At 33.5% G+C, this 9,962-nt stretch overlaps 1 pseudogene; it reads right to left on the minus strand.

Annotated features, from left to right (window-relative positions):
- Positions 1–5,182: 5,182 nt before the first annotated feature.
- LOC149556139 (U-box domain-containing protein 45-like) lies at positions 5,183–9,190 on the minus strand (annotated as a pseudogene).
- Between the last annotated feature and the right edge of the window lie 772 nt (positions 9,191–9,962).

Consider the following 9,962-nt stretch of genomic DNA (forward strand, 5'->3'; position numbering starts at 1 on the left):
TAATGGATTTCTTAAAGGCCACTGATCCATGCTTAGTAGGTAAGCATCCCCTCTAAGTTGCTAGAAATGTTCACCATTTTTGCCCCCCTTCCAAAATTTGAATATCCAAGGTGACAATTATGCCCATGTTCATTTGACTATTCATTTATTGTCATGCAAGCCAATAGGAATATGAAAAAATTCTTTGACTTTTCTTTTATATATCACTAAGCCTTATAACTTTCATATCAAAGGAGGCATTTCAAGCTGCGAGGATGCGAAATACCCTCTTCACATGATTGTAGGAAGTTAGGGCTTAACCATCAAGGGGGGTGCGAAGGTGTGACACGATCATCTCAACAATCAACATGGCTTCACAAGTCAAAGGGCTAACATTCATATGCATTTTGTGATAGAGTGATTAGCTTTAGTCACATGATCACATGCAGTCTCATCTTTAAATGTTTATAGGTTGTGACCATGCAAAATTTAACCATAGCAATTCTTTTTATGCTTTGTGTGCATAGTCGTAGGGTTAACCTTTGGGTTAATAAGTTAAGTTGTGATGGGGCAATGGTGGTCAATATAACAGTTTCTCTCATTCACAGCAATTAGTGGAGGAAGTCAGTTAGTGGTTCTGACAATGCAATCATTATTAAGTTATGGTTTTGCACGATCATAGGGGTTCGAACTCCAATAAACATTAAAGTTGTGACAGTGCAAACAAAGGATACAAGAAATGAATTTCTTAACAATTGTAGCATCACGAGCATTTTACGCTAGCCTGGGATCACAACTACAAAGGGGTGACCAGGGAGAAACAACTGCTTTCATAGGGTCACAATGGTTAAGAAGATAAAGTAAAAATGAGTTGCGAAGTAGCGATAAACATGAAACATGAAGAGGTCATGACTTTGTAGGGTTAGAAAATTAATAAAGAAATAAGTCATGAATCCGAAAACTTCTGTAAACGAAGGCCAATAATATAGGAAGTTGAATGTTGGTGAGGTGGTAGAATGCTTCGATGGTATTGGGCCACGTGGTGATTTTGATGGATGAATTGATGATATATCTGATCTAGTGCATTGAAACACTATCAAAGGCATCTCTTTATTGATGAACTAATCCATTGATTATCTACAACTACTTTTTAATGTTCTTCATACTTATTTGATGTAAATGACATTCTATTGCCACGCTGAGTTATCCATTCACTCAACCATGCAGTTATGATCTCACTACTACATTTAACCTCATTTTTCTACCAAAATTTTTGACCATCAACTAAATAAGTTTAGGTTGGTCAAAATGTTAAGGCAAAAAATTAATTTTTTTAACATGTAAACCCCAACACGAGGCTTATACATCAAATAAAAAAAATAACTTTTGACACTTTATCTTTCATGCGCACGGGTTCATTTGGGTTTTCTGTGAATTTTCACATGCTTTTGCAGAGGGTAGCGCTGGTGTTGAAACTGGATCCAGACCCTACTACGGCTATAACAAGATTAGTGTTACATGGTTTGATTTTCCTAGTCTACGATGTAAATTTTTTGGTCGATATGGGTTTAGGATTCCCTAATCGGTATGCCACTTTAGCAGATGCTATCAATGTAAAAGTTTGCATCTAATAGTGGAAAATTTTGTTAAATACTAGCAAGTTATTTGAAAATATGATTAGTTCTCCAGAATATGTCATTAGATCAACTTACTCATGTAGGATCAGTGTTGATAAAACTCCTCAAATCATGATTTGATAAATGTCCTTTTTCATTTTTTTTCTTCTATAATTTTCTATTTGAGAAAGTTAAAATGGCATGTAGTTTCAAAACTATCAAGTTCCAGCCTTCTATTTCTCATCTGTAATTTTGGGACTTTATATGAACCAATATGTTTACAATAACAAAGTAGAGGGAACGGTGGACAGAAGAAGAGCACCTCAAGTTTTTAGAGGCACTTAAACTGCATGGATGAGCCTGGTGTTAAATTGAAGGTATTTCAGTTTTTCATCTCTGTAATTCTTCCACTCTCCTAAAATTTCAAGTTTGGAAAATTTAAGGTTTGTGAAAGCCTTATTTGGACAAATATGGCTGGATTGGAATTCATCTTAAACTTAGTTTGATTCTTACTTGCAGAGCATATTGGCACCAAGACTGTTGTTCAAATTAGAAGCCACGCTCAAAAGTTCTTCTCCAAGGTACCCACTATCTCTTAACATTACCTTTATTAGATCTGTTTGTACTATGTAACTGCAACAGTCAATGAATTGTTTATCTCTTCTTTCAAAACAAAGGTTGTTGTTATGTGGAAAGCTTAGATCACAAAAATTGTAGACCTAATTTCTCCATAAGTGCATGTTAAATTAAATTTAAAAACTATGTGTGTATTTCTTTCTGCATCTGGAGATTTGAAGCAAATTGCTTGAAAAAGTACCTCATTCACTTGTAATTAATACATTTACTAGTGGTTTTTGGGTAATCATGTAAACCTCTCAGTCAAATATTAATTAAAATTGAAAAATTATGTTGTGAGTTTTTTAACTGATTCATAATTATTACTAAAACTCCATTTTATATTTGGAAATTTGAAGTAAGTTGCTTCCAGGCCTAGTTCATGCACCTGTAGTAGATAAATTAATTTTTGGGGTTTCTTCAAAGAACTCTCTTTCTCTTTGCTCTAATAATTACTAACATGCATCTAAGCTTTAAGCTCATTGAAGTAAATTGCTCGAAGGCCTAGTTCATTTACTTTTAATAGCCTAATCCATGCACCTATAGTAGATAAATTCAGTTTTGGGGTTTCTTCAAAGAACTCTCTCTTTCTTTCTACTCCATAATTACTAACATGCATCTAAGGTTTGAGCTCATTGAAGTAAATTTCTCAAAGGCTTAGTTCATTTAATCTTAAAAAATAAATTTATGCATCTCACTCTATGTGGAATATAAGCTAATGTGATCTCATATCTTCTACCACATAGCTCTATGGAATTAAATTAACGTGGTTCTTTTCATTTCAAAAATAGCTTAGTATTTCTTGTAGTGAATTTGGACATGGCAATCCTAGGCTCACTTCAATCATAATGTTGTGAGTCCAATTTGAGAATTAGTATAGTTAATTTATTTATTTTTATTAATTCTAAAACTTCTATCCAAATGCCCTACAATTACTTAACCCCAAGTTTTATCTTAAGTTGAATATGAAAAATCTCAAATTTCTTCAGCGATTTCTTACCATAGCAATCTACTTGAAGACCAAATACGTTCATTAGTCGAAACATAAAATAATTAATGGGTTTTCCCTAGTTTAATGAACTGAAATTTTTCTTCTAAAATGCACGGAAACCTCTAGGCATGCATTTCCAAAATTTCATGTTGAGTTAAATCATGAGATATGGTAAGCTAGGTTTTGATTCCTAAACTGATGCCTTTTAAATGAAATATCTCACCAAGCAACATGATGTACCCAATTTAATCATTTATTCTATTTGATTTGTATGCAAGTTCATTTCTAGAGTTTTTGTGTAGAACAAGATGTTACTAAAGCAATTAATTAACTCGAACAACTCGAGCTAACTTTTATGTTGTGCATTACAATCCATCATGAAAGTAAATTAGATTTTTCTGGTAGTGGTCTATAGAATACAAGTACAAAAACTAGAGAGAATAAATTAACTATTTTGTGTAGCAAAAACAAAAAAAAGCTCCTTGTTAATTGAATGGACTGTTGAAGCATTAGATCATGAATATTTTTTATTTGGTTGTTGTAGAAATTTGAGTGTCACTAAATTTGGTTTCTTTCCAATGCTTTGTAGTTGGTAAGGGGATATTTAGGTAGAGGTGTTTCCTTGTCAATAGAGAAAGTAAATGATATAGAAATTCCTCCACCGAGGCCTAAAAGGAAGCCCAGTCATCCTTATCCTCGTAAAGCAGGTTCTGCCCAATTGATTGCTAGATATCAGAGTGCATCACCGACTATCATTTCATCATCAGCTTTACTTAGTCCAGGAGATAAATCTTCTGAGGTAATTTTACTCTCACCTCAAATTCAATATCTTATTTTTTTCCTCCTGTAAAAGCATTTGATTTTTCTATTGCACATAATCATTTGTATGCTAATGATGAGAAAGCATTTAACTTAATAATTGGAAACATGAATAACCTCCATTGAAAGCCTTGTAGGATTAATGAGAGCTTAAATCTGCATATGCAATTTGAGCAGTAACGTTTTAAAGAATAACTTCTTTCAACTTTAGCGTCAAAACTATATTTTAAGCCCAAGAAAATTCTTAATGCAACTGCCTAACTACTTGGGTGGCAAGCACAACTTATAGTGTTATGTTTGACTGTTTATTTCAGAGTTTTCTATTTGTGTATTTTCCTCATGGGTAATTTCCTTTGTAATTTTTTTCTTGTGGCATTCATGTTTCTGATTACTTGTGGCAACATAGGCTCCACCCATATGTCTAGGCCATGGCCGGCAGGACTAAATTGCTCATGCACATTACTCTGGCACCTTGATTTTGTTTGTATTGATGCTTGCAAGCATGTTTGGCCATTTAGAGTTGTAAATTTTGTGGAAAACTTTGCTCATTTTTATACAATGCTTTTGTTCTTATATAAGGAACAAGATACATATCTTGCACAAATGAACCTTCTCTCACTCCTTTTATTTCAGTTTCATTTAAAATCCTACCACATAAACCTTAGCATATAGTGAAGATGCCTGACTTGGTTTTACAAAGGTCCAAGATGAAGGTTGAATTGCCTGTTGTTTATTGTAATGCACTAAAAGTGTGGTTGAATTGACTTGGGCAGTAACTTGAATGATTTTTGAGAATCTTGTCTTTAATGGTGAATTCCCCAATGTCATTTGTACATTATCATCCATGTATGCATGAGGAAATGAAGGAGCTTTGGTCAATTATTTCAGTACTTTGACTTGATATATAAGGTCACTAGCTTAGTAGTCTAAACATTTTATGTTGTCCCTAAAAGAGTAGACAGTAAATAAATGAAGATATAATATATTTTTTTGTTATGGATATTATGAATGAGAGGTGTCCTTCTTGGTTTTATTGGGTCTAACCTTTAAGTACATAAATTGTTAGAGCACAGGCCATTGCTACAACTCTGGCTTCATGTTGACATTCTCCTACAAGTCTACGAAATAATGTTTGAATAATATAAGAGGGTATTTGTTGATTTCAAAGTACATCTCTTAAAACCAGCTGACAATGGTCAAAGCTCTTGGTGCATAGCAACAAGAGTATAGCCACTGATTGTTCTTGTTCCTTAGGGGTGCCTCTATCAAGCAGCTCTGCTACAGTCATGATGTAACCATCAGTATTGGCAATCGCTATTCTTCTATCTTCAATGGAAGCTAGATTATATAAGATGCTAATGCAAATTTCTATAAACTCAACTTCACAGACAGTGAGGAGATGAACAGTCTTGGAAACAACATCTATTGACACCATTCTGGACTGATTTTCAGCATTTGTGGATAAATGATATAATGAGTTTAGAGCATCTTGTCTACATTGGTAGGAGTTTGAGCTTAGTAGTTTAATTAGGCAAGGAATAGCTCCCAAGGAACCAATGCTTGCCTTATTGTCATCCCAACTAGATAGCGCTAGTAAAACTGCCAATGCTGCTTCAATTGTTTTCGAATCAAGAAGATTCAATAACAATGGTACTACACCTGAAGATAGAATTGATGCCTTGTTCCTACAAAATAAAAATTTCAAGAAAATTGTAAGAAATTTATAGTAGATATTACATGAATACATTTAAACAATTGATTGCTAAAGATGGTTGAATGAAATGCCAAAAATTGTTTCAACATTTTAGATTAAAATTGTCTACCTATTATTGTTCCAAGTCATTTTGAGAAGTGCCAATGCCCCTACTTCTTGAGCCTTCGTATCTAGTGCATCTACAGAAGACTGTAGGAAATTCACAAGAGAAGAAATAAAATTATTGGCACCCATCTAAGAGCAAGCACTATCATCCTTACACAATAATGCAACTTCCTCTGCAGCTGCACACTGTACTCCTAAACTTGATGAATTAAGGTTTGCAAGCAATCTTTCATACTTTTCAGTACTCTACTTTTCTAGATTTTGAGCGTCCACTATATTGTAAGTCAAAGAAGGGTCTGTACCACTCATTTGTATTAATTCACCCTATATAGATAAAACTGTGGACTTAGAGGAGATGTTATGATCTAAAGTGCGAGTTGATAAACCACCAGCATCTCCCTCACCAAAATTTGCAACTTGGTCATCATCTTATGATCCCACCTTGACTCTTTTCAACCAACCATCAGCAACACTTTTCATGGAATCTGACCAATCCCATCTCTAGTATATCAGAGGCAAAGAAGTTGGGGGAGGTGGTTGTGGAACTCTGATATTGTTTTTCTCACACCAACTCGCAATTAATCCCTTCACACAGTAGTTAGGAGTGACAGAAAGATACGATAATTTTTTCTATGTTTTTGGGCACATATCATGACCTCACTGAACCATTTCTCTATGCATACTCTTTCATATGTTTGACCAGAGCAAATGATCACAAGATCTGACATTAACTGTAAGGAAATTGGACATCTAAATTCTTCAGGAACTTCTGGCAACATTCCCATGGAACTTCTAAGAGTTTCCTTGGAACCTAGTTTGAATGACTGGATTTTAGAATCATCCTGGTCACTCCTCCTGCTATTAACATGAGCTTCATCCAAAGAACTGTTGACCGTAGGAGAACATGGATTAGAGTACTGAGAATCGGCATCATCCATACATTCATTTCTGAAAATCTTGTTGTATTTTCTTAGGATGTGTAGGAGGTATGAAATAATTGATTCTTTTCTCTTGTCATCCTCACAACAAGATTTATCAAGTTGCTTCCTCAAACTTCTCTTCTCCATTGAAATTGTTTTAGGAGATACTAGTCCCAACCTTGTAGCTGCTTGATGGAAAGCTTCTAGTTCTAATATATCATTTAGACCACTGACATCCTTGTCCTGCTGCAACAATGTTATAAGATCCCTACCAATTTCTTTTTATGTGGCTTCAAGAGAAAATGTTGCTTGTTCAAGCTCCTTGAAAGTTTCAGTAATCTACACAAAAATATGACCTTTGGTATATATTAAATTAATAAATACTAAACAATATACCAATGCATAGGATTTTGACTGTACTTTCTAAAAAGAACAAGTATAACACATTATGATAAAGTTAAAATTTATCTTTTTGATGACATTTAGTATATATTGGAACAAACCACTTGAACAATAGAATTAAAACACAAACTTACCAACAAAAGGAAAACTACAACGCATAGAATTTACCAAAATATTTCACTTATTCATCAGCATTATTTTATCCATAACATGCAAGTACCGAAATAAGCCATGGAAATATATAAATAAAAATATACATAATTCACAATCTTCACACCTGCCAAGCTAGATTATGTGGTACAAGGACTTCAGGATGTTGTAAACCCTGAAGCAAATCATCTTTAACCCTTTCAAATTTGATTAAAACTACATCCCCTGTTATCGCCTGGCAATGTATCACATATGAGACAAATTTTTATTTAAACATTGAATAAGTCAATGAAATGTACACATTTGAAAAATAGAGCATAATTTTTTTGAGTAATTGCATTTTAGTTACGTCTCAGGTATCTTATTTTCGATAAGAAAGAGAAATGAGTTGGAACTCCATTAAGAACCGAGTTTAGAAAACATAAACCATTTTTAAGTCCAACTAATTAGATAATTCAAAATTGTTGATACTTTTGTTTTAATAGGTTGTGGAAACTCTTTCTTGTACCAACTTATAATCTTATTTCATCTTGATCTAATTTGTTTACTTCTTTCTAAATTTTTTATAGGGTACACATTCCTTTTCTCCCATAAGTTGACATTCTTTGCAAATTTGGTTATGTGCAGTAAAAATTACATACCAAATAGAATTTTCTGCAATCTCCACAATGTTGAAAAAGGGATTTTTCCTTTTCAAGAGCTAGATGAAATGCACATAAGGACAGAATGCCTGACTTACAATGTGGGCGAGCTACTTCTATGGTAGGAAAGATTTTCATCATCTTACCAACAAGCCTGGCAAGTTGCCTACACATACCTCCATATAGCTACACATATTTGAGAATAAAATGAAATCATCAAAAAATTGGAGTTCCTTCTCTTTGTCTCTCACATGTACTCCCAATTATAAGTTCAATAAACAAAACCAAAAATATAGTTTCAAAATGTGACAGTACTTAGCAATCATGCAACTTTTACATTTTAGATGCAAAAGTCAACATAAAGTTACTCAAAGCTTCACTTAAGGTATTCTTGTGCTATATAAATGCATTCTTGCACAAGAATCCTACCACATGATGTGAATTCCTAGATTTTGAATATCATGTAGGTGGACTACCAATTTATGTTTCACCAGATGTACAAAATCCATAGATTAGAGAAGGAAAATACCAAGAGACACTGTTGCACATGGAAGAAAGAGAAAATATAGACAACCATATACTCCAGATAAATCCAAAAAAGATGAAAGAAACATTTAAAGAAAACATCCTACTAGGAGAGAAAACAAGGCAATAATTATTCAGATAAAAAACTAAGGCAATAATGGAAGAAGGCAGAAGCATGGAAAGCAAAAGTAATAGGATAACACCCTGGATCAAAATAAAAATATGGGAGCCATTAGCATGAACTATGAACAAAACAAGTAGGCAATAGGTTGAAGTTAAAAAAGGATCAATGAACATTGAATACAAAATAGTTGTCAAGCAATACTCAAAAGAGTTGCTTTCAAGATCAGTCATTCAGGTATGATGAGAACTACTGTACTTAAGAAAATAGGTCTACTCCTCATTTCAAAATCTATAGAAGGTTTGTACTTGAGCAAAGTAGACAGATCTTGCAGTTAAATCCCACACATAGAATAACGCTCATCTTGTTAATTACTCGAGTTGCTAGCATGCACAAAAGCAATCATAAGTATTAATCACAAACAAAAGTCCAAATTCACAAAGTTTTTCATCTGGCTATTTCATAGATACTAATAGTGTGTGCACAAGAATGTACCTACTTCAAATGAGCACTTTAGAGAAAGAGAGAAAGATACCTTTGCATCATTAGCAGTTGAGAAGATTTGCTCTATAGCTACTTCTATTTGCTCCATCAAAGCACTAGACTACATTATTTTAATGAATCAACAAAATCATAAGCACATCTCTCTCTCTCTCTCTGCAAGTAAGTATAGTTGAATATGCTTTTTTATTATATTGTACTTGCTCTAAACTATAAAGCTCCAATCTCAATTGAATAACTCCATGACCAACAATAGATTTTTGTAAAAAAAATGATAGATATTTGCCCAAAAAATACAAATTGTGCAGCTCTTATGAGTGTTCAAATCCATTTCTATTTTAGGATATCAAAGTTGGCATTAGGGTTGCATTTAACATAGTCTTGCATTACATACTTCACTTGCATAAGCACACAACTCGATGGTCATTCTGTTCCTACCCTTTGTGATGAAGGATTGGGGGCATCTCCACATGTCAGGTTTCTTCACAGCTACACAAGCGTTTGGTTCATCGATTCGCGCTCCTCAATGGAATACCTGTCACTGTCAATCAAAAACATGCAACATTACATGAGATGTCAGTCTATACATATGCATTCTATCCAAGTACAACATACATCTCATGTACATCAAAGTAAAGCAAAAATAGATACATAGGAATACTCAGCTCAAGATCTCATATATATATATATATATATATATATATATATATATATATATATATATATATATATATATATATATATATATATATATATATATATATCAAAAGAATGGATCAGTACAAAAATGGGCACTACTTGAGCGTAATCAATCAAAAATGATACATCTGGTGCTGGCACATCAATCGATACATAGCCAGAGA

Source organism: Cupressus sempervirens, chromosome 5, assembly GCF_028749045.1.
Source record: "Cupressus sempervirens isolate cs-2001-9-10 chromosome 5, ASM2874904v1, whole genome shotgun sequence".
NCBI classification, from domain to species: Eukaryota; Viridiplantae; Streptophyta; class Pinopsida; order Cupressales; family Cupressaceae; genus Cupressus; species Cupressus sempervirens.